Consider the following 24,888-nt stretch of genomic DNA (forward strand, 5'->3'; position numbering starts at 1 on the left):
TGAGCTCGGGGGGGTAAGAGCTGAAGGTCATGATCATGCTGATAATATTGATGGGACTGAAACAGATGAGGAATATGTCGACCTTAATGACCTTAATGATCCTGGGAATAATAATATATCTGGCCCGGTTAAAGAAAAAACTAGTAATATCAAAAAGCTGAGAGGTAAAACCAAGAGCAAACCCAAAAAGACCATTAACAAATCCAACCCAAATACTATGAAAGCCATAATAGAAAATAGCCCTATCAGACAATGGGTACAAGCAAAGGGCGGTGTAAAATCAATGGCTTTGAGACTTTCTGGTAATAGCCCCAGTGATTTAGGTGCTCCAACTAATGACGTAACACCTTCGGATTTCATGATAGAAACAGCTGGAGCAATGCCTGCTAACCAACGACTAGTCAGTATCACCATCGCTGCTCCGAACGTAGAAAAATCAGCGGCTGTGACGGCTGTGACGATTGGGACGGGACTGGGAGTCCAAGATTTAACTGGCTCTGGGAAAGAAACCTTAAGGAAACCCATCAGTTGTGGGTCAACTATACTACAATCAGCTTCTCTATCAGCTACAACATCTATGTGTGATACTCAGATATTACCACAAACTAACGATACTCATAGTACTCTACCACAAGGTAAAGAAGGTACTGCTAGAATAGCTAAAGATGGCATTGAGGTGGCCTCAGCAATAGAACCAATAGAACCAATAGAACTAATAAAAGACACTACTTCCGGAGGATTGGATAACCCGTCGATCTCATCGGTAGATTGGTCCCTTCAAGGGGAGGTGTCTGCCTCTTTCCAGACAATATTACAACTGCTTAACGAGCAGAAACAAGAAGCTAAGATCCATTAGCAACAAATGAGGGAGGATAACAATAAGACTCAAATATCCCTGCAAGAGATGTCTTGCAAATTGGCGACTGTCTCACAAGACGTGGAGGAGCTACAGCAAAGAGTGGATCGTACGGAGCAAAAGGCACAATGTTCTGAAACTGCTGTAAATAAACATTCTTCTCAAATACTCCAGATGCAAGCTAAGCTGGAGGACTTAGAAAATAGGCAACGGAGGCAGAACCTACGCGTTTTTGGTATTGCAGAGGGTTCAGAGGGCGCCGACCCTAGGGCTTTCATTACTCAATTATTCCAGAAGGCCTTTCCTGACCTATCAGACTGGGATTGGGACTCCCAGATTCAACGCGCTCATCGTCTACCTTTAGTTCAAAGGAATAAGAGCACTAATTTTCCTCGTCCAATCCTGATCTGTGTAGGTAACTTTTTGCTTCGCCAAGCTATTTCGATAAAAGCACGGCCAAATACCCCGGTTACTATTGATTCAGTTACATTTTTTGTTAGATCAGACTTATGTAAACTTTCCTTGGAACGACGATGGAAACTGAAACAATTTATTGATCCTATTAAGGAATTGGGGTGCCAAGTTTTTCTTCAGGAACCAGCCAAACTGAAAGTGATCAAAAATGGCCGGGCTTATTTTTTTTGGAAGAACATGAGGTTGAGTCTGCCATAGCTACATGGAGATTGGAAAAATGAACTGGCTATTGACTCTTGACTAATGCTATGTTTTTCTGACCACTCTTGTGAGTACAGTTAGTAATTTGCCCACAAGACAGGTCTGATTGGTGTGGGTCGGCAGTAATCGTTTTTTTTAGATATTTTCGACTGCTAAAAGTACGGCGTTTAAATTTAGTATCTATGTATGCCCGGATCCTAAAAGCGCCTATTTTCCGCTTTTTGGCTGCCAATATAGCAGCAGCCAGGTTAAGGAGGGGACCCACAGGTAACTATTGGGTGGGGGGAGGCTTGGGCAGAACGCGGGGAGGGGGTGGGCAAGGGGAAGACGCACCTTGGGAGAAAAAATGCATCAAAAGGCACCAAAATTATAAAATTTACAAAACCAAAAGGAAAAATAATGTCGTTGCGATATATTGTTTGTTTAACTATAGAGGTCATACAGGTTACGATATATATAATTTCAAATGTATCAGGTAAAATGTTTAGTTTGGAATGTTTCGGGTCTAAATAATAGAATTAAGCGGAGCCTTGTATACGAGGAGCTTAAGATGTATAACCCTCAAATAGCGGTTATTACAGAAACTCATATAGCTTACAAGGATAGACATTTACTTAAGCAGTTAGGATATGATATTATAGTTTGCACTGAATTCAATGCTTCAATCCGGGGAGTAGCAATTTTAAAACATAAAGGCTTTAAATGCGAGTTGATAAAGACGCATACTGATAAGGCCGGCAGATGGGCCATAGCACAAATAAAATTAGGCAGTCGCAAATATACAATTTGTGGGGTGTATGCGTCTAATCAAGATGAACCTATTATTTTTGATCAAATCAATATGGAACTATTTGATTGGGATGGGGAGCACATGGTGTTGGGTGATTTTAATTGCATTATGAATTATAATTTGGATACTACTCGGAAAAACTCCTTTCAGAGAATGAGGAAAACTAGAGCTGCAATTTTGGATTTAGCTGCTATTCATTTTTTAAAAGATGCTTGGAGATGTTTAAATCCTAAGATAGCTGGCTATACATATTATTCTGCACCTCATAAGTTATACTCACGCTTGGATATGATTTGGGTCTCAGATTTTATTTTTGATAAATGCTCAATGGCTATATATCCGAGGGTGACTTCGGACCACAATCCAATTTCTTTAACTTTTGATGCTGCTTCCGAAGAATTTTCCCCTCGACTCTTTTCGTTCCCCAGATATCTGTTCGCCGACTCTGTATTTATAAACCAACTGAAAGAGCATATAAAAGAATTTATTGACATAAACATACATTCTAGCCTATCACTTATAGTCTGGGACGCTTGTAAAGCAAGTATTCGAGGATTCACACAGCAATATATCTGGCGACAAAATAAGGAACGCCGAAAGTTACAGGAAGACAGGCTGGGAAAAATCCGCGACATTGAACTTCAAGTGGCAGAAGCACTTTCTGGTGGGGCAGTGAACATAGATGCACTTAATCTTAAATTAATTGAACATAAAACTGCATTAAAAGAGGTCCTTAGGGTTAAGAGTATTGACAAATTAAAGAAATATCAACTTGATCAATATGAAAGCGGGGATAAAATTGGTAAGCTTCTGGCCTACAAAGTTGCCGAAAATCGCTCTCAGAATATGGTTAAAGAGATTAAAGGGGATAATAATCAACTACTCTGCGATTCTAAATCAATACTACAACAATTTGCTTCCTTTTATCACAAGTTATATACACCCGAGAATCCCATCTCGGATGATAGTATTAAGAACTATATAGAATTAAATATGGTTAAAAAGTTAGCGCCAGAACAATCTTTACAATTAGCGGTTGATATTACAGCTTCAGAAATTAGGGATGCCATTAACTCCCTAGCAATCGGTAAGGCCGTAGGGGAGTACTCTATCCCTTTGGAACTATATAAATGCTGCATGGAGCAATTGACACCTTTACTGACTGATGTGATCAGTGCTATTGGCAATGGTCAACAAGCTCCCAAAACTTGGAATTTAACTCAAATTATTTTCTTCTTAAAAAAGGGCAAACCTCCACAAGAGAGAGGATCTTATAGGCCAATTTCGCTTATAAACTGCGATGCGAAAATCTTCGCCAAAATATTAGCTAGGAGGTTGGCGCCAGTAATGTCTCAGCTTGTTTCTTGTCAACAACATGGATTCATTCCAAAAAGAGACACTACAGCTCACATCAACATGGCCATTTCTGCTTTTGATGCTGCTCGGATTCAATCCGCCCCACTCGGGATGATTTTATTGGATGCAGAAAAAGCATTTGACCGAGTGGGGTGGGACTTTCTGTGGGGGGCCTTACAAGCATTCGGTATTAAAGGTCAAACTCTGAAATGGATACGATCGCTTTACGATACCCCTATGGGTAAGGTATCTTATATGGGAAAATGTTCTCCTATATTCCCAATCAAGAGGGGGACAAGACAGGGGTGTCCTTTATCACCCCTGCTTTTTGCTTTAGGTATAGAACCCTTCTTAATTGCACTGCAACGCCAAGCTTTAATTTGCCCTTTTTTCAATGGCCTAAACAAACTTGATATCACTGTGTATGCGGATGATATTGCAGTTTTCTCCTCTGATGTCGCTCAAGCAATGAAAGGTATTTTAATTGAAGCTGGTAAATATGGTCTAGTCTCTGGATATAGACTCAATACTAATAAAACTCAAATAGTCATGAACTACCACTTGCCTTCCCCCATCACAGGCATATGTAATGTCGCAACTTATCTGGGCATTAAAATTTCCTCGAATATTGACTCCATTGTCGCATTAAATTATGAATCACTGCTAAAAGAGACTGCCATGCAGTTTAAGAAATGGCATAAATTGCCATTAAGTATCATCGGTCGAATAAATTTAATTAAAATGAAAATCTTGCCTAAGTACTTATATCTATTCCGAGCGATTCCCCTACGGGTCCATAATTCGTACTTCTCTAGATTAGAGGGGATTATTAGTAGTTTTATATGGGGGTACAAAAAAGCCCGACGTGTTGTCTCTTTACTTAAATTTCCCGAGTGTGTGTAGTTCCAGTACCAGCCCCGAAATCGGCTGCACTGGAGTGCACAAAGCGAAAAGAAGATAGTCTTTGGCGCGACGTTAATCTCGCCCAAAGTGCGTGTGAGTACAGCTAAAATGCACCATTAAAATATTTACACAATTAAAATATGCAGTACTTCAAATTAATCACAACTTTTCTTAACACACTGGTAGAATGTGGTAAAAACGCTAGATAGCCCCCGGCTTCCGCCTCAGGGGTAGATTTAGGGAAATCACCGACTTGTAGTGAGCTATCCCTTAAGTAGGCAGGGAGGGCGGGATCGTGCATCAACTAGAGCGCCCCCGTTTTCTCCCCTCAAGATGGCGTCCGAGTGTGTGTAGTTCCAGTACCAGCCCCGAAATCGGCTGCACTGGAGTGCACAAAGCGAAAAGAAGATAGTCTTTGGCGCGACGTTAATCTCGCCCAAAGTGCGTGTGAGTACAGCTAAAATGCACCATTAAAATATTTGCATTCTGGCATAATGGCACTCACCAGGAAACCAGCCACATAAAACATAATCCTGGGTGTCTGTAAAAGCTGTAAAAAAATGAGGGCAGGTTTGACTTGAATAAAGCCCTCCTTCTTAAGAATTGGCACTATAAACTTTCTCCTAGCATCAGTGTAGTGACTACAAAACATTGCAAAGTGCACAGTGTTTTGTTCGGAGAAGTGGTCACAAGAACATGGTGACGCCTTTTCTGGAGTGCTCCAAACAGGATAAAAACCAAGATTAAAATGAATCACGTTCAAACGGAAACGAGTTAAAATAAACCTGTGATAAGGGTGAGTCACCACATTCAAATAGTTTTCTGGGCCATTGGGTATAAATAACATTAGACTAGCCCTGACACTAGCTTTATTTAACTCGCACTCTTCTCTCTCGAGGGATATGAGCTCTTTCATCGCACATTTTGTAAGTGCGATATCTTCAAATGTTATAGAATTTATCTCAGAATAAAGCTCTGGCCTCCCCAGCCTGGAAAAACTTTCCTTGATGTAAGTCAGCCACTTAATGTTATTGGCTTTGTCCAAACACAAACACTCTTTCAAAATAATATGGTTTAAGGGGATTTCATTATTAAGCCACAACCTCAGCCATGCTACGAGAGGTGCTGTTTTGATCAAATCAATGATGTAGCCTCCCCTAATTCCATATGAGCAGAGTAGGACGAAGTTGATTGTGGAACACCAAGGAGGGATCTAAAAAATGTGTTTTCCATCATTCACTGATCACTGTTTGAATTATTCAAAGGTAGAGCTCCTTCCACAAATGTGTGTCCTGGTTGGATATTTTGGAACGAAGGTTCTGTGAATACTGCCCCAAGTGACTGGAGGAAAAACACTTTTTCTTACAGAGGAAGAGTAAGGAGAGTTATAATACACACAAACAGAAAAATGTGAAAAACATTGATGTTAAGGTAGGAGACTTTGTTAAAGTAAGGGCACTAATGGATGTGCAGATTGTTCCAGGTATGTAGAAGTTAGAAGTAGTAAAAATGTTCAAAAATGCAGTCAAAACACATATGGTCGAATCTGGAATAAAAACAGAGCAGCTTTGTTCCATCATGCACCAACAGGACAGAATCAGGACAAGAAGAGAACCTTGGGTCACATGACAGAATAAGTGGACAATTCAAATGCAAAACTCCTTTTGGAGTAACGCTCAGCAAGAGGAAGTGAGACAGGGAAGTTAAAATACCATCCTATCTGAAGGATTTTCTTGTGCAGTAGCTAGGTTTGGTTCAGTGGGTCCAGCAATGTGTACACAATGTGAATATGTATTTTCTTCTTCTTCATATTACTTGCTGGTATCTTTTGTATAATGTTTTGCCGAATTTGATACATGTACCATGCAGTTTGTTGATTATAAAGGGGGGGAGATGTGGGAGTTCTCTTGGAATGGTTCTTTTATTTGTCTCCATTATTGTATTGTTTGTTGTGGAAGGGAAAAGTGTGGCATGTTAGCATAGGTGCATTGTTCTGTGTTACAATGTTGGGGCTGTCAGAGAGTCATTTGAGAAGTTGAGTCGTTGGGGAAGGTGTCTCTATTAAAGGGTTTGACTTACCTGATCAGCTTGTTTGTCATCCTTCCCAGAACACCACAAACCACCTACATGAAGTACAGTTATGCCACTGAGAAGAAGTGTCAAGAGAACTTGCATTTTATTTTGGAACAGAATGGCTAACAGTCCTAAGGGAGAATTCGACTTTATCATTCTACATGGTAAGAGCTCCACAATTGGGACCAGTGTTTTGGTGCCTGAGCTGCTTTCAAACAACTACCCTGAATATTCTGCTGAAAGTGATAACCTGTAGCATCTATCAACAACTACGCGCTGATTTAACAACTCAGACTCCACCAATCTCAGTGCCAAGCTCTGAAGTAAGATGAGACTGAATCCTCCACAGGTATTGATGCCTGAACTACCTGTCCTTACAAGAAACAGGCCACAAGATTTGTCTCTTTCATTGGAAACCTCTTTGAATCAAGTGAGATCAGTCAAGCTGCAGTTGTGTCCACAAATGACTCATTTCCCATGGCTTTGATTTTGAACTTCTAATGCAGCATCATAATACCAGTAGCGGCTGGCAGGGAATGAGATTGGAGGGGGGCAGGGTACAAAATACAAAAAAAAACACTTACCTTTGCAGCCTTGTGATTGGTCTGAGCAACATAGTTTGGCTCTCAGATGGGGAATGGAAGCCTGGGCATGTTCCTCACCAGGCTGTGTAATGCAGCCTGCTGGGAAACATGCAAACTATGCATGACTGTTTGACCGGCCCAACACTTGCAGTGTGCAAAACACTACTCCCCCTGTGCCACCAGCCCAGCCCCGTCTTGCCCTAGCCCAGCCCCGAACCTACGAAAACTAAAATGATAATAACAAAGTTATTATCATAGTATATTTCCTGCTCTGAGAGCAGTGGGGTGATGCTTCTCCACCTTAGCAGAGGAGCCACCCCTGCATAATGCCATCACCCATCGGAAAAAAGTAAAGATGGTTGGACTGAATTCCGGTTCAGAAGGAGAAAAACAATTGTTCTTACTTGTCGCAGACTAAATGAAGAAAAATTTCTAATATGTAAGACATTTTGTACCTTTTATTTTTTTACTTTTTGCATCCAACCACAATAGTGATAAGAAAAATGACGTGTCTGTTTTTATTTCATTTGTTACTCCACATAATCAATCTTTATTTGCTCCTATTATTTTGCATTTAATAGCATGGTTATTTTCAATGCATGTATCTTAATTATCATTCCTGGTATGTCGTAAACAATGATTTTTCCTTTCTGTTGCCTATAAATCCTTTATGACATTAATGTTAATGGATAATTAGAAGGCATTCAGAAGGTTGTGCAATGAGCAAATCTGTTTGGTAGGATTGTAAATTCGGATAAATGTATCAGATGAACATGATGATCAAGGTGACTCATTCACATCCAATTTATAAATATTTATCCTATATAAAGTTTGTTACAACACCTTATAATTTTCAAACGTCATCTCTACAATTTTCATCATTGTTTTCTTTGTTATCAGCAACATAACACCTTTGCATCTTAGTGTTCTTTGTTTGAGGTAACGAGCTTTCAACTATATTATTTTGCGTTTACTGTATGAATTAAATGCCTTTCAGCACGATCTCTAAATAGGTCATAAAAAGACAATACTAAGCCAAAAATTAGAGAGGAGCTCACAAGGGCTATCGTTAAAGAGGGCATGCCAGCCAGTTTGGAGCACCTCTTAGTTGAATGCAAAAGCGAGAAGAGTAGCTTATACCAGTCCATGTTTATGTTCCAGGGCTGCAATAGTAAATAGCAAGCTTCCTATTCCAGAATGTTACAACAGTTCCAGTACTCCTGAACACATGTATTATGTGTGCAACTGCACCCCAGTTCTGAAATTAGAGAATAAGCTTATTGTTGACTGATTCAGAAAAAGCTAGTATAGAGCTCAAAGGTATATGAATGAGGGTGTTTGGGCCATATAATAGTGGCGTGTGCGGAAGAAGCATACTTTACCACCATGCCGGCGTTTTCTCACTGGACTACACGGCGGTGAGGAAGCAGGCACGACTGGTGTGAACGCTCTTCGGAACAGTAGGGAGGATAGAAATGGGGCTGCCTTTTAGTGCTGTTTTCGTTTATTGACGCCAATGGTGGATTTAAAAGCACACTAGGACACCTGCAATTGACGATTTATGTGTACTGTTTTCTCTCGAATACAGGTTGTATTCTTAGGGGTACTCCCTGCCCGCCGCCATTTCGGGTTCACCAATTTGATAAACTCGGTGAGTGTTGGCTGGGGGGCAGGCGTGGAGGTGTTCCCCTGGTTTCAGACATGATGAGAACATTTGTTTTAAACAACGAGTGGATGTAGTGTTTTTATGCATGACAGCAATGAATATAAATATCTGGGACTTCCAGGGTCAAATCACAAGGGGAGTTTTCAAGAAGGGGTTAAGATAACGGTAAGGCTAATCCGGGCACTGACGAACAGAGAGCTTCTTCAGTATGATGCCTGTTACTTGATAGGGGGGGTTCATTACCCTGTACCTATAATCTTTCAGTGTACATGGTCCAACTCCCTGTGATAGGCATATGTTGGTTGTGTCTTCGCAGTATGTATTCTGTGTTGGCGAGAAGTAACTCCACACAATTGAGTAAAGTAAGGTGGGGAACCTGACTGGGACTGGTAGAAGTCCTGAGGAAGACCGACGTGACCTTCTTTTGGGGGCACAGTAAGACGGTCGAAACATGCTGACGCTGGCAGTTTTAGGAGGGGTGTTTTTGAGGACCTGTATGTATGTATGTATGTATTTAATGCTTGTTAAGCGCAACTGTCACCCAAAGGGTATCCTGGCGCTGAAACCATATCTAATCATCAGGTGGAGTGCACTACATTGCTCTTGGAAACAGGTAGGTCTTGAGATCCCTTTTAAAGGAGGACAGATCTTGTCTACTCCTCAATGCTAGAGGTAGAGTATTCCATAACGTGGCGGACGTGAAACTAAAAGCACGGCCGCCCATCCTCACTCTGTTAATCCTGGGAATCCTCACCAGGAACGCGGGAGAGGATCTCAAAAGTCTGGCAGCTTGATACCAGGAAAAGAGATTTTGAAGTGGTATCGGTCCTAGTCCATGCAGAGCCCTGAAGACAAGCCATAAAGCCTTAAAGGCAATCCTCTGCTGGACAGGTAGCCAGTGAAGATCAGCTAATGCTGCAGATGAAGAAGCAGAGTGTGGACGAGATAAAGCCAGTTTAGCAGCCATGTTTTGAATCCTCTGCAACTTTAGGATCAAGATCTTAGGGGCTCCCAGAAGTAGTGCGTTGCAGTAGTCTAACCTACTGAGAATAGAACTACGCACTACCTCTGCTCTGGCTCCCATGGGAAGTAATGGCAGGATCTTACGTAGGGCGCGAAGCAGGCCCATACAGGTCGCTGCAGTCTTATTTACAGAGGCATCAAGCTGTAGGTTGGGCTGTAGGTTGACCTAGCAATTATTGATAACACACCCATCCTTCACTATTTTAATCCTGGCCTTGGGACCAGTGAATAAAGGGTTCTAATAGGGTACCCTTGAGACAGTTTTAAACACTTTCTTTGCTGCACCTTTTCTATCACTGTACCCAGTCGCCGGGTATAACACACCCTGTCACTGCTGCGTTTCACTTTTATGTTGTTTGTCTTCCCCCTCCCTATGCCCCATCCTGTGCGTGGCTATGCCAGGGTGTTTTGTAAGCAGACCCGATGATGAAGCATGTCACACATATTTGTGTGTGAGTGAGGGCAGTTTTCAAATACACAATTTGTGCCACTGAATGTTAGTCACCTTTTCTTCTCTCTACCCTTCTTGGTGTTATCAGGAGATCATTACAGACCTGGGAATGGGTTCAGCATGCTTGGGGCACACACTGATAGCCCCTGCCTTAGGGTGAAGAGGAAATCTAAGAAAAGCCAGGCAGGCTTCATTCAGGTTGGAGTGGAGTGCTACAGAGGTGGAATTTTCAACACATGGGGGCATATGTATAACAAAATGACGGAGTGCAGAGCTGTGTCAAATTTAGCAGCATCGCCCTCTGACATTTTCAAAATAAAGGAATGTGCCATATTTACTACAATACAGCACTCCCCTGTGTTTTCCATAGCTCGGGTGCTAAAATTAGCTGCCTAGCGCCAATGCAGGCACATTGCATCATAGCACAAGGGTGCCTACGGCGCAGGGAATGATTGTTTATGTGCAGGAAGGTGTCCTTTCCTGCACACCAGCAATTCATAATGGCTTTTTGTTACTTCTACTTGTTCTTCATTTTGTAGCACACATAGAAATAGCAAATCATCATTATTTAATGATTGTTTATGTGCAGGAAGGGGCACCTTACTGCATATAAACATTCATTAATGGCGTTTTGCTCTTTCTATGTGTGTTGTGCAATGCAGCACACTTAGAAAAAGCAAAAATGAGGCAATTAACTGATTTCTCCTTGTGCTCCATTCTAACGCCTGCTCTTGCATGATATTCGTTTTTGTCACAGCCACCGATTTAAACCTCCTTGTAAATCTGGGGCAATGTCAAAAAACCAATGGGTATTGCGGTGGAACGCCCACAGCAAAACCCATTGCAACCCTTTTCACGAAGATACTTGCGTGAAATGGTAGCATATTTACAAAGCAGCGTTAAATCACAGAAAGTGGCTTAATCCCGCTTTCTAAATATGGTGCTGGGCATACCACCACAGGAGCATCAAAAATAATGATGCTCCAGGGGTGCTAGGGGCTTGTACATATGCCCCATTCGTTGATCGATATCTCACTATTGCAGAAAGGGTGAATGTTAAGGATGGACTCAAGCTGCAGTATCTTCTGGTACAGCTGGATCGCCCTGTTCTTCGCATTCCCCACCTGGCCATCAACCTGCAGAGAAACATTAATGAGAGCTTTGAACCCAACACAGAGATCCATCTTGTTCCCATTCTGGCCACAGATGCCCAAGAAGAGTTGGAGAAGGACACCCTGGGAGCTGGAGAAGCCAAAAAGACCTCCTTTGAAGCCAACAACTCTTCCGAGAGTGACATCACTCGGTTGTTCTTCCCCTGTTCTGCTCACAGCTGGGAGTGAAGCCAGATCGGATCCTGGAGATGGAGCTGTGCCTTGTGGACACACCGGCAGCAGACACTAGAAGAAGCATATGAGGAATTAATGTATGTGCCCTGTCTCTGATCCTGTCCTGTGATCCTCCGACCTCTCTGTCCAGTGACCCCAATGTCCGTATGATGACCCTCTATGACAATGAAGACGTGGGCTCTGGTGGTGCCCAGGGGTAAGGTAAGGTAATATTTATTTTTGCTTGATTCATTTAAATATTTGCAAATACATAACAGAAAGATTCCCTTGTAGGCAAATTATTAAGCTTAAAAACAACATTAAAAGGATCATCAATAAAATATTCCAGGTTTGTGCAATTGGCTGTTCTATAAGACAATACACGTAAATTCTTATACTTCAGAAGGGCTTTTAGTGTAGTTCCTATTATCCCAATAGGCTCTGCGCATTGGAATAATACCTTCAATAGTATAGGCCTAGACCAGACGTTAACTAGGTCTACTACTGTCGATATTAGACTTAAAGTTTTGGGTTTGCCAGCTAGCTCAGAGTTCACTAGAAACTTTCTCGAATAGGCAAGGAGGAGTTGAACCTCCCTGGATAGACAAGAAGGGATTTAGTTTCTGACAACCATAGAACATGACAACTTTGCTCTCCCCTAATCAAGAGTGTATCTCTAGAGTCGTGTGAAAACAAAAGGCAATTTATTTTACTCAGTCAGTACGTGCATTCTTAGTCTCACCAGATTGTAGAGAAAAGGAAGAGACGGGCGTGTTCAATAAAAGATGTTATTTATTGATCAGTCTCTTTTCTCGTACAAGAGAAATGGATCGATATTATTGCAATACTTATGGTTAAGTAAAGTGCATACATTAAAAGCAGAAGTATAAAATAATACTGTAAAAACATTGATATGGTTTCTATGCCATATGAAGGTTTAAAATGAATAAAATAGATTTATACACATATACATTTGACTAAACGTACTCAACTGGTGTTTCTAAATACGCCTACCCCGTGTACCTGACCTAAGCCTAATACGTGGGCGGGAATAGAAAGTTACAGTTTAAGTTAAGTTTGTTTTTGCCAAGTGACTGACTAAAGAATTCTCTGCAAGGGGTTATTCAGTTCTGTACCTGGAATCTAGGATGGTTGAGGGATGGTATCTCTCGTCTCTGGTCTCGATATTCCAGGCTGCCTGCGAGGGCTACCCGGAAGCGCCGGAGCTGGATTTCTCGGCAGGAGAAAGCAGCTTCTCGTTCTCAGCGCGTCAGGAAGGCGGGGCTGCGCCAGCGGGGTCTGCTCTGCTCTGGGCTTCGGCAAGTCTGGCTGCTCCGATCTCGTCACCACCGCGTGTGTTTGCATAGGGCAATATCGGTAATATTTATACCTTTAAGGTGCCGAGATGGACGTAAGGATGGACATAGATACGTCAATAAGGATATCATACGACTTGGTCGTTAGCACATTCTTTTGCTGAAGTTCTCGATGAAATCAAAACAATGGCCGCAGGGTTTTTCCCAGGTTGTCATAGGTTTGATTTGTTTTGAGAACTCCGTATGCCTTATCAGGGGCTGGAGGAATATCGCTTGTCTAATTAGATTGCAAGCGTTATGACCTAATCAGATAACACGTTCCTGTGCCGTAGTGTGGCTTAATCAGATAACGGTTTCTGCATCATGGGGGTTTTCTGCATCATGGGATGGCTGCTAGTTAACTTGTTAACCAGAATAGGGTCAGGAATAGGGGGATCGATACAGAACCTATAGGAATACATCACACCCACTCCACGCTAACTATGGACATATTTACTAATCTATGCATAGTAAAACATACTATAGAGTATTGTGTATACCTTACCACCCCAAAATACATAAATGCATTTTGAAATTTTCAAATATACGGAAAAAATGCAGTCATATGTATTTTATGCACTCAAGCTGTATACATTATTGCTATTGGTATATGAGAATTTACACATGAAATGGCTCTTAATACAGAAAAAAAGTTCGAGACCATTCCATCACAGAATAAAATATTTATGAACATACCAGCGGGCAGCTAAATGTCTATAAACTATCTAAAATTAGAAATTTTAGTTCTCTAAGAATAGTTCTTACTTTAAGCAGAAGATAAGTGTCCCGAAAAATATGCAAAAATATTTTGGGGCTGCTGAAAAAATTGCTGTCCGTGAACTGGAGGGAAGTTTGTTCATGTGACTTTATTATTAAAGTTGAAGGCCAAATTCAAGGAACGCCGTGTGCGAGCTTGCTCAAAAGTCTCTATTTCTGCTCTGGTGAGAACATCATATCATTTAGACTGTCGAAAAAGCTGTCAACAGCTTCATGGGAAAGTTCCACTAACTCGGAAAAAGGTGTAACCATGCATTCGTGCGCATGATTGTCTCCATTGACGTTCTGATTTGGATTGCTGACAGAAGGTCGTACCTGATCGATGCTGCTTTCATCTTGAACTTCACTACCCCTTAATCGTAGTGGTGAAGCTTCCACGAATGCCGTCATCAGGATTGGTAGCCGTTGAGGGCAGCACAAAGCATGAGCCTTTATTGGACTCAACAATGTTTCTGCATCCATTGGCGCATCCGATTGTAGCGTCAGACAGGTGTCTAACACGCATTCTTCTCCGCATAGCAGGCACCTTAATACAGGTAAAACACATCGTTGCCATATTGGTCGAAATGATAGAAACCAAGTCATGTTCAGGTCTCTAAGCCGGGATAGTCCCAGGATTTTTGATATCCGGTCCCGGTATCCAATGGCTAGGATTGTTTCTTCCCTTGTCGCAGGTGTTTTGTCTGTGACATGGTTTGCCATAATGAAATATTAGGACCAAGAATAGGATTCCTGCAATTAGTCCCAAAATGAGGGGAAGTCCGCCAAAAATCGAATGGACGAAATCTGGAAAAATACCCAGTATGGCTTTGAATGGTGTTAATGCCATCGAAAATACTGTCTTAAATACTTGTGAGACTCCACTGGTATCAGAAATATTTAAGATTTCATTCAGGATTTCTGCGAAATGTATGGGGGAATTAGTTGATAACAAAGAGTGAATCTCTGCAGTCGTCCTTGCGACTTGGAGATCATACGTTTCTTTTGATGACGTGAGCCTGGTCGGCGTCTGAAGAAGCACTGTTTTCATTCTGCTTAAAGTATCTATTCGAATAGAAGTAATTTTCAAGTTGGGCCATGCCCTTGCCTCCCTGTCTGGAAAGGAGCTGGGGAACAATGAGCGTCCACAGCACTTGACCTTCGCAGTCGTAGTTACGAGATAAGGAGTCCCGGGCATAAGACTACAACATCTGCGATCTACAATTAGAATGTAACTCCCATTATAGAGTCTTTGAAAGAATGGTTCTATTTCTGTTGCAGGTGCTCCTTGCTGGTGACATGAAAGGTTATATGAATTCCCTTCACAGGCTCCATGCAAACTAATTCCATTACACAGAAGTGTACCGCTTAGTGACATCGCACAATTATTGCCACTAAGAAACACTTTCTGTCCTTTATTACTGACACATGCATGTGAATAGGGCAAGTTCCATGTTGTTTTAATGTACCCTTTTCCCAATTTTTCGTACATGCCAGCCTGTATATATTTTTGGCAGTATTGAAACCTGAAGGTTGATATTGGAATATTAATTATCCCATGTATTATCCATTCACTGACAGGTCGTTCTGACATTGTCACTGGTAATCTTTCGAGTTTCTCAATGCTCAGGATTGTATAATCAGCACCCTTTTGTGCCATACTGATTTGTCTATCAGTAAGGTTAAAGATATGAAATAGTGACGTTGTGTTGATTAAACGCCAAGGCACATAGCCTGAACGCAGATTTTGTAACGTCCAGCCAAGCTGTACAATAGAACGCAATTGAGACTGACCGTGTTGTAACAACAGTAAGTCTTGCGCTAATATGTCGATTGCTGAAGACACAATGCTGTCCAAAGAAAAAATTCTGGAGGACAGAGTCATTAACCCATTGTCCACTACAGAAAGTGATTTTTCCAAATTAATACGGTCAATTTCCCGTATACTCTCTGCTGTTTCAATTTGAGTCACCTTCCAGGCCTCGTTGTATGCTCCATATATGGAGGCTGCTATGAAACGTTTTTGACGCTGTTTGCGTGGTCCCATAATGAAATCACGCAAGTCAGCACCATCAGTAAGTAAAGTTAGGTGTTGCTTAATTTCTGCCAGTGTGGAAGTTTGTAGCCATTGAAGGCATAATTTGCCCACACTGTAGGTGGTTATTATCCCTGGGTGATGTCTTTGGGGATATCTAGGGTCTGGCCTGGTCATTTTGAACCCATGTGTTTTGTTCAGGAATCTGTCTTGACAGTTATTAGTATCTGTGGGCCAGATCAACCACTGTTTCCAATCAGGATGTGTTCTGTTTTGGTTTAATACATAGTTTACGTCTATCTCTTCATCTGTAGAGCTATTGCTGTACATTGTTGGTTTTGGAATAGACGGTTTATTTAAGTCTTTGATTTTGGCTAGGCCAAGACAGGTGGTTTATTGGACAGTGTCATTTAAAAATATAATTTGTTCTGGGATCATGCAGGCTCTAAACAAAGATTCTATACCTTGTACTTGCCATTCTTTTGTACCCCAAACACTTTTCAATTCAACATTTTTGTCCCAATAATCGAAACCAAAAGTATTCATTTGTTCAAAGAATGAGTCTGAATATATCAATTTTGTGTTTGTTATCATGGTCTTTGTCCCTGTCTTATTTGACAATTTGAAATAAAATGTTTCAGCATTACTTGTGTTAAAACCTGAAAAGTATGAATATTTGTCATAAAAGGTTCTTGAGCTTCCTTTTGGAGGGGTTGCACAATGTTCCCATTGATTATAATTTAAAACATTTCTAGGTTGTGCAGATTTATGTAGGAAATGGTTACCATAGTGGTTATAACAGTACATACTATCATAATTTGTCGAACCCTGCAAATAATCATGTTTGGTAAATTTAGCAGACATTACTAAGTCAGACATCATATTATTTATACTTTCGAAGTCCCAATCATCAGCAAATGAGCTTGGTTTTACAAAGTCACTCAATGAGATCTTAATTTGGTGTGGATATTTCAGGATTTCAACCGGACCATAGATTTCGTAGTCAGTGTTGTCCCATGCTACCCCACCCGGTATAGGATTGGCTGTGAAGTTGACTGAAGAAAGTTCTCTTTTCTCGACGTGTGAAGATGTGTGTGGTTTGAGGATCAAGTTGATTTTCTGACTTGCTGTGTCCATTTTAGCATATTTTCCCTCAATGAAGCGTCCCAAAGTTAGTACCATGATGAGCCAAAGTATGAGGATAAATGCACCAAAACCCACCCAAAATTCGATCCATGGAGAAATCAGATATGTTTCTTTCAGTTGTTTCAAAAGTTCTTTAGCTTTATAATTAAAGGTTTTTGATGATGGCTGTGCTTTTGATTCACTGAAGCCTTCAGAGGAATCATCGAAGTTTATGAAGTAGCCGGATGCAGTTCTGTCAATTGTTCCAATTGCTTCAGGATTACTGTTTCTTGCATTATCATTTGGTACTTCATTGTAGATTGGTGTGTCTCTGCTAAATGTTTTTATTTGGGTTTTCAGAGGTCTAAGTTCCATTGCATTGTTGCATAGTCCTTGTTGTTCTTCTGTAGGCGTTTCAAATGTGATTAGCCTCTTTGTTAGGACCTCTGTACTGGTAGCAAACCTTGGTGTTCTGCTACTTATTGGGAGTCCACTTGGCCTACTATTTGTTATCGGCCACATGATTGTGGTTTTACCAGGTCGATGGATACAACTCGGTTCTCCTTTTTACCAGCAAGCGGCGGTAGTACACCTGATCTTGTCCCGTTGATAGACAAGACAGGAACTGCTTTTCTGTAAGAAGGCCCAAATTCCTTCTTTACCGCGATCTTTTCTCTGACTAGATCCCCGACTTTTGGAATCCAGACAGGTCTTGCTGGGACAGGTGGTGGTTCTTCAGTGGTTGTTGGCTGTTGTTTCAACTTCATGTTGCTCAGGTCTTTTCCTATTTTTGTTTAAGTCCTGCAAACTAGCCAAACGATCTTTGATATCAAAGCTTTTTTCCTTCACCAATGAAGTCTGACTGTCAAGGTCAGAGATTAACATCCTAGTTCCAAATAATAATTCGTACGGACTGAATCCCTTCAGAGAATTTCTTGGCAGGTTAATTAGACTACGTTGGACACTTATTAGATGTTTGACCCACCCAGCTCCCGAACCTAATATCCTTTCCGTTATAGATTGCTTTCTGCCTCGGTTTTTTCTTTACACCATCCCGTATCCCTCAGGAGGGAAGTGAGAAGAATCCCGCTGTGCTATGCTCATTTGGCCATGTTTCCCCACAGGCTTGAGGGCTAATGTGAAAACATGGGTCAAACGTAGCATGTTCCTAGCGTATATGCCATTTAGACTCGCAAATCTTTGTATAACAGTCCAGACGTCAGCTGAGTGCTGAGGATCTACATTATAAGTGGAAACTAGCCTGTATATGTTAATCGGACGCTTGGCTTTTTACTGTTGATCTTTTCTGGAGTGTAACGACACGGTATTACACCGTTTCTCTCACCACTGCGATTTCTGTTACAGTTTGGGCAGTTCTTCACAAAAATGGTATGATGCAGGCTCATGCCTGGCCACCAGTACCTTGATTGTAATTCTTCCAGAGAATCTTTTAGTTTGAGGTGTCTGAGACCCTCGCCCATATGTGCGTCTGCAATTAACAAGGTTCTCCTGTCCATGTTTGGAATCACTCTATCCCCCACTCCAGGGATTCGAGCAAAAGGGACGGAGTTTGCATCGATTATGTATGTATAATTGAGTGGATAGTTGATCGGTAGCGCCGAGCAGTCGCCTTTTGATGACGTTTTCACCACCAGCACTGTTTCACCGTCAATGTATTTTATTGTACGCTTTTTTCTGACTACGGAAGCCGATTTAGTTGCTGCCGCTGTGGCTGTCTCAGCCAATGAATTCCCTGCAACGTGAACGCCATCACGCTGATGACTCAGTGAATGTGTCACGTGAGTCTTTGGTAGTTCTTTTTGTAACAGAACTATTTGTTCCCAAAGCAGTTTTTGCTTTATTGATGCACCTGTGTCATCTTTGTAACCGCTTTGAATCCATGTCTGCAAATCGTTGTTATATGATTTGACGCAGTAATATGAATCGGACATTATAAGTGTCGGGAATTCGCGATTCGCATTATCTAGCGCCATTTTCAATGCTATTATTTCAGTCTGTTGTTCTGAATTAGTTTCTACTGAGTGTGTTTTTGTTAATAGAGGTCTTAGTTTACCTCCGCGCCACACTTCTTTTGTAATCCCACGTGTGGGGTTGTATGCTTGTTCTCCCCAAACGGAGGGTTGAGCATGTCCGTCTGTGTAGATTACACAGGCGTATTGTCGTAAGGGCAGAATGTCGATTGGCAGAGGGAATGTTCTTTCATATTCTAGATTTTTTAATTCTTCTAGTTCTGGATCAAAGTAGTAGTATACTTTGTCCGTTGTAATTGAATTCACCCATTGTATCCATTCCGGATTCAATGTTGTTGTTGGTAAATTACACGGTGTTGTTAGTGTCTCAAAGGCTGATTCTGCTGTTCTAACTGTGATATGTCTACCGTCAGCTTTATCTTTTTCTCTAGCTATTGCTGTTTGAACTGCATGAACAATCTTTTCTTTAATACTGAACTTCTTTTCGGCCTCTGTGTACAAGTGTGATTTGAATGCAATTGGTACCTTTTCTCCCTCATTAGAGGTCAGGTATGTGAATCCGCATCTTCCTGGGATGACTCGAATCACAAGATTGTGTGTGTTATCACGTGTTTCTAATTTTGTTTTAATTAACATGTCTGTTTGTAAGGATCTCAGAATTTCTGTGTGTATTTGAGTCCAATTTGTTCTTTTAAAATCTGGTTTTATTAGATCATAAAGGGGATTGACCCTTTCTGCGTAATTTGCAATGTATGTTCTTCCGAAATTTAGGAAGCCTAGAATTGACTGTAGGTTTTTTAGTGTTCTTGGTGCTTGGAGTACGGCACATTTCTATAGGAAATTGTCAGCCAGGCTTTTGCCTTCACTTGATAATTCATATCCTAAGAACAGGACTGTCAGATGGGCAATTCTAGACTTTTTAAAGTTGAATTTGTAACCCTCTGCTGCGAACCCAAGTATTATGGTGTTCACTCTCTTCAAGTGAGTATCCAAGTCATCATCTGTTAAGTATATGTCGTCGACATAAGATAATGCTTCGTCATCATATGTTTGTAGTAATTCTGTTACTCTCGCTGAGAATACCCCCGGGCTGTTCTTGTACCCCTGGGCTAACCGACAGAATTGTTTTTGAGTGCCATTTATTGAGAACGCAGACAAATATCTGCTCTCTGGTGCTATGTTTTGACAAAAGAATCCATTAGAGATGTCTAATGTTGTTTTGTATTTTTTGCGCACTATGTTATTCATTAGTGCAGCACTATGCGAGTTTTGCACTGCAAAAGTTTTGCAACATGAGTTAAGGTGTCGGTAATCCAAAACTAGACGATATGAATTGTCCGGTTTGGAGACCGGAAACAAAGGGTTGTTCATTTGTGAGGTGCAAGTTTCAATCACCCCCTGGTATTCTAGCTGATCTAGGATTTCTTTTACCTGTTTTTTAGCTTCTTGCTTAATTGGGTACTGCCTTTGTGCAGTACGTTGTGATTTTAACTGGATTTTGTGAGGAGGAGAGTCCTCATCCCATCCTACATTATTTTTATATAAAGCAGGAGCTAGAGCTACTGCCCACTTTCTAGCAAGTGTGTATTTTTTATGAATTGGGATATGATTTGAGAAGGCAGGCATAATTATTTCTTCGCCATGAGGGCAGTCCCTGACAAACTCTGGTGGCCAGTCTTTTTCAGCTAGAAGGATGTCATAGCCCTTGGAGAGATTATCCCAAAATAGTCCCCTTATTTTTCTAGTCTTATCTCCCTCTATACGTAATGTTATTTCATATATTTTGTGATGTTTGCTAACTCTGGTGTCTGCAGTTTCCACTTGAAGATATTCATTCGTGTCCACTGTCTCCAGATGATTCATCAGGACTTTGCGAGCTATGCTCACTTCTGCTGCGCTGTCTAGCATTGTCTGAGCCCATTCTCCGTTTTTCAGTTGTGTCCTCAGTATTCTCGGCATTGTTAACTATTTTAATGCTGGCTACCTTCTTTTTTGGAAATTGTAATTTCTTTTTTAGATGAGCAGGTTCCTTGTCTTTGGACTTGGCGTGCTCTTCTCTTTGTTCTGATCGTCCTCTTCTTTCCGATTTCTGCGAGGAAGTCTGAAAAGATTGAGAGGGACGTGTATCAATGTCTTGATATCTATCAGGCTTCTTTATATTCTCCCTATTTCTAAAGTTATATCTTTTCCCAGAGGGGTCACTTTGGGGTGACCTGTGTCTTTTGTTCGGATATTTTTCTCTCCGCCGAGGTGACCTTCCTCTGGACTGGAATTTCTTTTCTTTAGGATTGGATTGTTTGTTTCCATCCCAGCTCTTTTTTTGTGATGTTGAATTATTATTAAAAAATATTTTTTCAGGACTTTCAATCAGTTGTCGTTTTACTGGTATTCCACCTAAACTATCTCTACCTAGTTCCTCATAAGATTTTTCTATGATTCTGGCAATTTCAGCTCGTTGGTCTGCTATATCTGTCTCTTTTAACCTCTGGCGGATCGCCACGTTTGCTGCTTCTCCCTTTATGTTGGCTAATAATATAGCCGAGACCTGCTTGAAGTCTTTTAGTAATTTCATACCAAGAGTTAAAGCGGGTTCTGGACCGTATTCGTCTTGAATTTGTTTTAGCACATCTGGTATTACCGAGATGGATGGAACACCATGTCTTTTTGTGTAAATGGAAGCAAAGACTGTACCCCAAGTGTCACAGTCCTCCACATGTGGTGCGATTCCCATTGGAAGACAGATAGTCAGAATCCTGTGTTTTTCTAACGGGGTGGTGTCTGGAAACACCGCCTCTATTTGGGTAATTTTTTGTGCTAGCCAGAAAGGTATTTGTTCCCGTTTAGCCGGTACTTTACCTAGGCAGGACTGTATGTTCTGTGGTGTAATTTTATTTGTGTTCCCCTGGTGAGGGGTCAGCTGTGGAATTTGAATTGCTGGTTGAATTGTTGAAGTCCGCATCACATATTGGACTAATTGTCTATGTAATTTTATTAATTGTTTTAGCTGTGTTAAAAGCTCTGCTGCAGACATCCCGTCGATGTCTGGATGTGGTGTGTATCCGGCTAGGACCGGCCACGTTGCTCCTGGTCTACCTAAAGGACCGAGCCTGGTGATGTGATTATTATGTTTTAGGGCGCCATTAAATAAGAGCAGGTGCTCTTGAAATTTAAGTGGTACTTCCACCTCCTCGAAAGGAGTGTACGTATCAGGCTGTTCCTCTGTTTTGTAATAGTGGAAGTACTTTGTTACAGCATTTGCTGCTGGAAAATGTATCCATGAATAGTATACCTCTGTCTGCCGATATTCGTGTGCCTCAATTACGAATATGACTGTGCCACCTCTAGGTGTCAGTCCATTTTCTATAAGTTTTAAGGTTATAGATTTCCTTTTGATGACCGGGATGAGTATTATATCCTGGTCTGCTTCCTGCATAGCAGTATCAGCTGCTGTGAGTTCAGTTGCTATTCTAACTGCCTCTCTTTCATCATCACTGTCTACCATTTTACCGACAGGAAGGTTATTCTGTTTGTTTGCAGATCATGTTTCTTATGGAAACAAAGATTAGATGCACAATATTTTAGAACAGTGTATCCTTCAACGTTGACTAAACCAAGAACCATACATAGGAGTTCCCTCCTGCGAGGTCTGGCGGATATTACCTTTCACCCACTCCAGACGTCTTTGGAGTATTATGGGAAAAAAAGGGGTCTGAGTGAAATAGCACGAGTTACTCTAAATGTCTTCCGTTAGTTTTATCGCCTTATCCAAACCGGTTGGGCGCCATGTAGTGTAGTTCCTATTATCCCAATAGGCTCTGCGCATTGGAATAATACCTTCAATAGTATAGGCCTAGACCAGACGTTAACTAGGTCTACTACTGTCGATATTAGACTTAAAGTTTTGGGTTTGCCAGCTAGCTCAGAGTTCACTAGAAACTTTCTCGAATAGGCAAGGAGGGGTTGAACCTCCCTGGATAGACAAGAAGGGATTTAGTTTCTGACAACCATAGAACATGACAACTTTGCTCTCCCCTAATCAAGAGTGTATCTCTAGAGTCGTGTGAAAACAAAAGGCAATTTATTTTACTCAGTCAGTACGTGCATTCTTAGTCTCACCAGATTGTAGAGAAAAAGAAGAGACGGGCGTGTTCAATAAAAGATGTTATTTATTGATCAGTCTCTTTTCTCGTACAAGAGAAATGGATCGATATTATTGCAATACTTATGGTTAAGTAAAGTGCATACATTAAAAGCAGAAGTATAAAATAATACTGTAAAAACATTGATATGGTTTCTATGCCATATGAAGGTTTAAAATGAATAAAATAGATTTATACACATATACATTTGACTAAACGTACTCAACTGGTGTTTCTAAATACGCCTACCCCGTGTACCTGACCTAAGCCTAATACGTGGGGGGGAATAGAAAGTTACAGTTTAAGTTAAGTTTGTTTTTGCCAAGTGACTGACTAAAGAATTCTCTGCAAGGGGTTATTCAGTTCTGTACCTGGAATCTAGGATGGTTGAGGGATGGTATCTCTCGTCTCTGGTCTCGATATTCCAGGCTGCCTGCGAGGGCTACCCGGAAGCGCCGGAGCTGGATTTCTCGGCAGGAGAAAGCAGCTTCTCGTTCTCAGCGCGTCAGGAAGGCGGGGCTGCGCCAGTGGGGTCTGCTCTGCTCTGGGCTTCGGCAAGTCTGGCTGCTCCGATCTCGTCACCACCGCGTGTGTTTGCATAGGGCAATATCGGTAATATTTATACCTTTAAGGTGCCGAGATTGACGTAAGGATGGACATAGATACGTCAATAAGGATGTCATACGACTTGGTTGTTAGCACATTCTTTTGCTGAAGTTCTCGATGAAATCAAAACAATGGCCGCAGGGTTTTTCCCAGGTTGTCATAGGTTTGATTTGTTTTGAGAACTCCGTATGCCTTATCAGGGGCTGGAGGAATATCGCTTGTCTAATTAGATTGCAAGCGTTATGACCTAATCAGATAACACGTTCCTGTGCCGTAGTGTGGCTTAATCAGATAACGGTTTCTGCATCATGGGGGTTTTCTGCATCATGGGATGGCTGCTAGTTAACTTGTTAACCAGAATAGGGTCAGGAATAGGGGGATCGATACAGAACCTATAGGAATACATCACAGGCTGAGCAGGCAAGTCTGTTGTTCTAAACTATTGGGCATTATTAATTTAAAATGCTGCTGCAACTATAGACAAGTATTAAGTTCATTTAACATATAAAAAATGTTTCCTTAACCTTTAGGCAATAAATAAATGTTGGTACAACTGTAAAGTGCTTTTATTCATTTTTTATTTTTGGCGACTCCCTTCTGATGCCCGTGTACTCTTATTTTTGACATGCTTCAAATAACAACAAATGTTTGAGTCTCTTGGTTACCGTCTCAAAGAATTTTGTTAGCCGGCAGTTAAGCTGGAGGCAGAATCCCTGTTGACTGAACTGTTCGTTCGCCGCATCTCATCCACTACACAGAACCTGACGGCCTTTGAGGAGTCCATCCCAAGGTTCTGCATGCTTCATACGGATATGGCACATGCAGCGCACTCAAACTACACTGGCAAGCATGAGGAGAACCACAGGCCTGGGTTCCACAAGGGTCCAGAAATTAAAGTGAACAGTAACCAGTGCTATGCCTCTACTGCCATCACTATGGCCATCTTGCGAGAGATCCCTAACCACCTGTAGGTCCCTTTGCAGGAATGCATGGTGCACTATTGGGCCAATACTCACTTCTAGGCTGGGTCTGCGGGTAGTTGGCATAGCCTGCCCCCAGCTGGCCATTCACTCCATTCGGGAGATGTGCTGCACATCTGGGGTGCTGCAGACCTCCTCACTTTTGCAGGGCTTCTTTGAATATTTCCCAGGAGTCAACAGGAGGCTGGTGATAGACTGA

The 24,888-nt window shown here is 41.5% G+C and overlaps 1 pseudogene; it reads left to right on the plus strand.

Moving 5' to 3' along the window:
- Positions 1-904: 904 nt before the first annotated feature.
- On the plus strand, positions 905-24,888 carry LOC144773787 (aspartyl aminopeptidase-like; annotated as a pseudogene).

This window comes from Lissotriton helveticus, chromosome 8, assembly GCF_964261635.1.
Source record: "Lissotriton helveticus chromosome 8, aLisHel1.1, whole genome shotgun sequence".
Classification (NCBI taxonomy): Eukaryota; Metazoa; Chordata; class Amphibia; order Caudata; family Salamandridae; genus Lissotriton; species Lissotriton helveticus.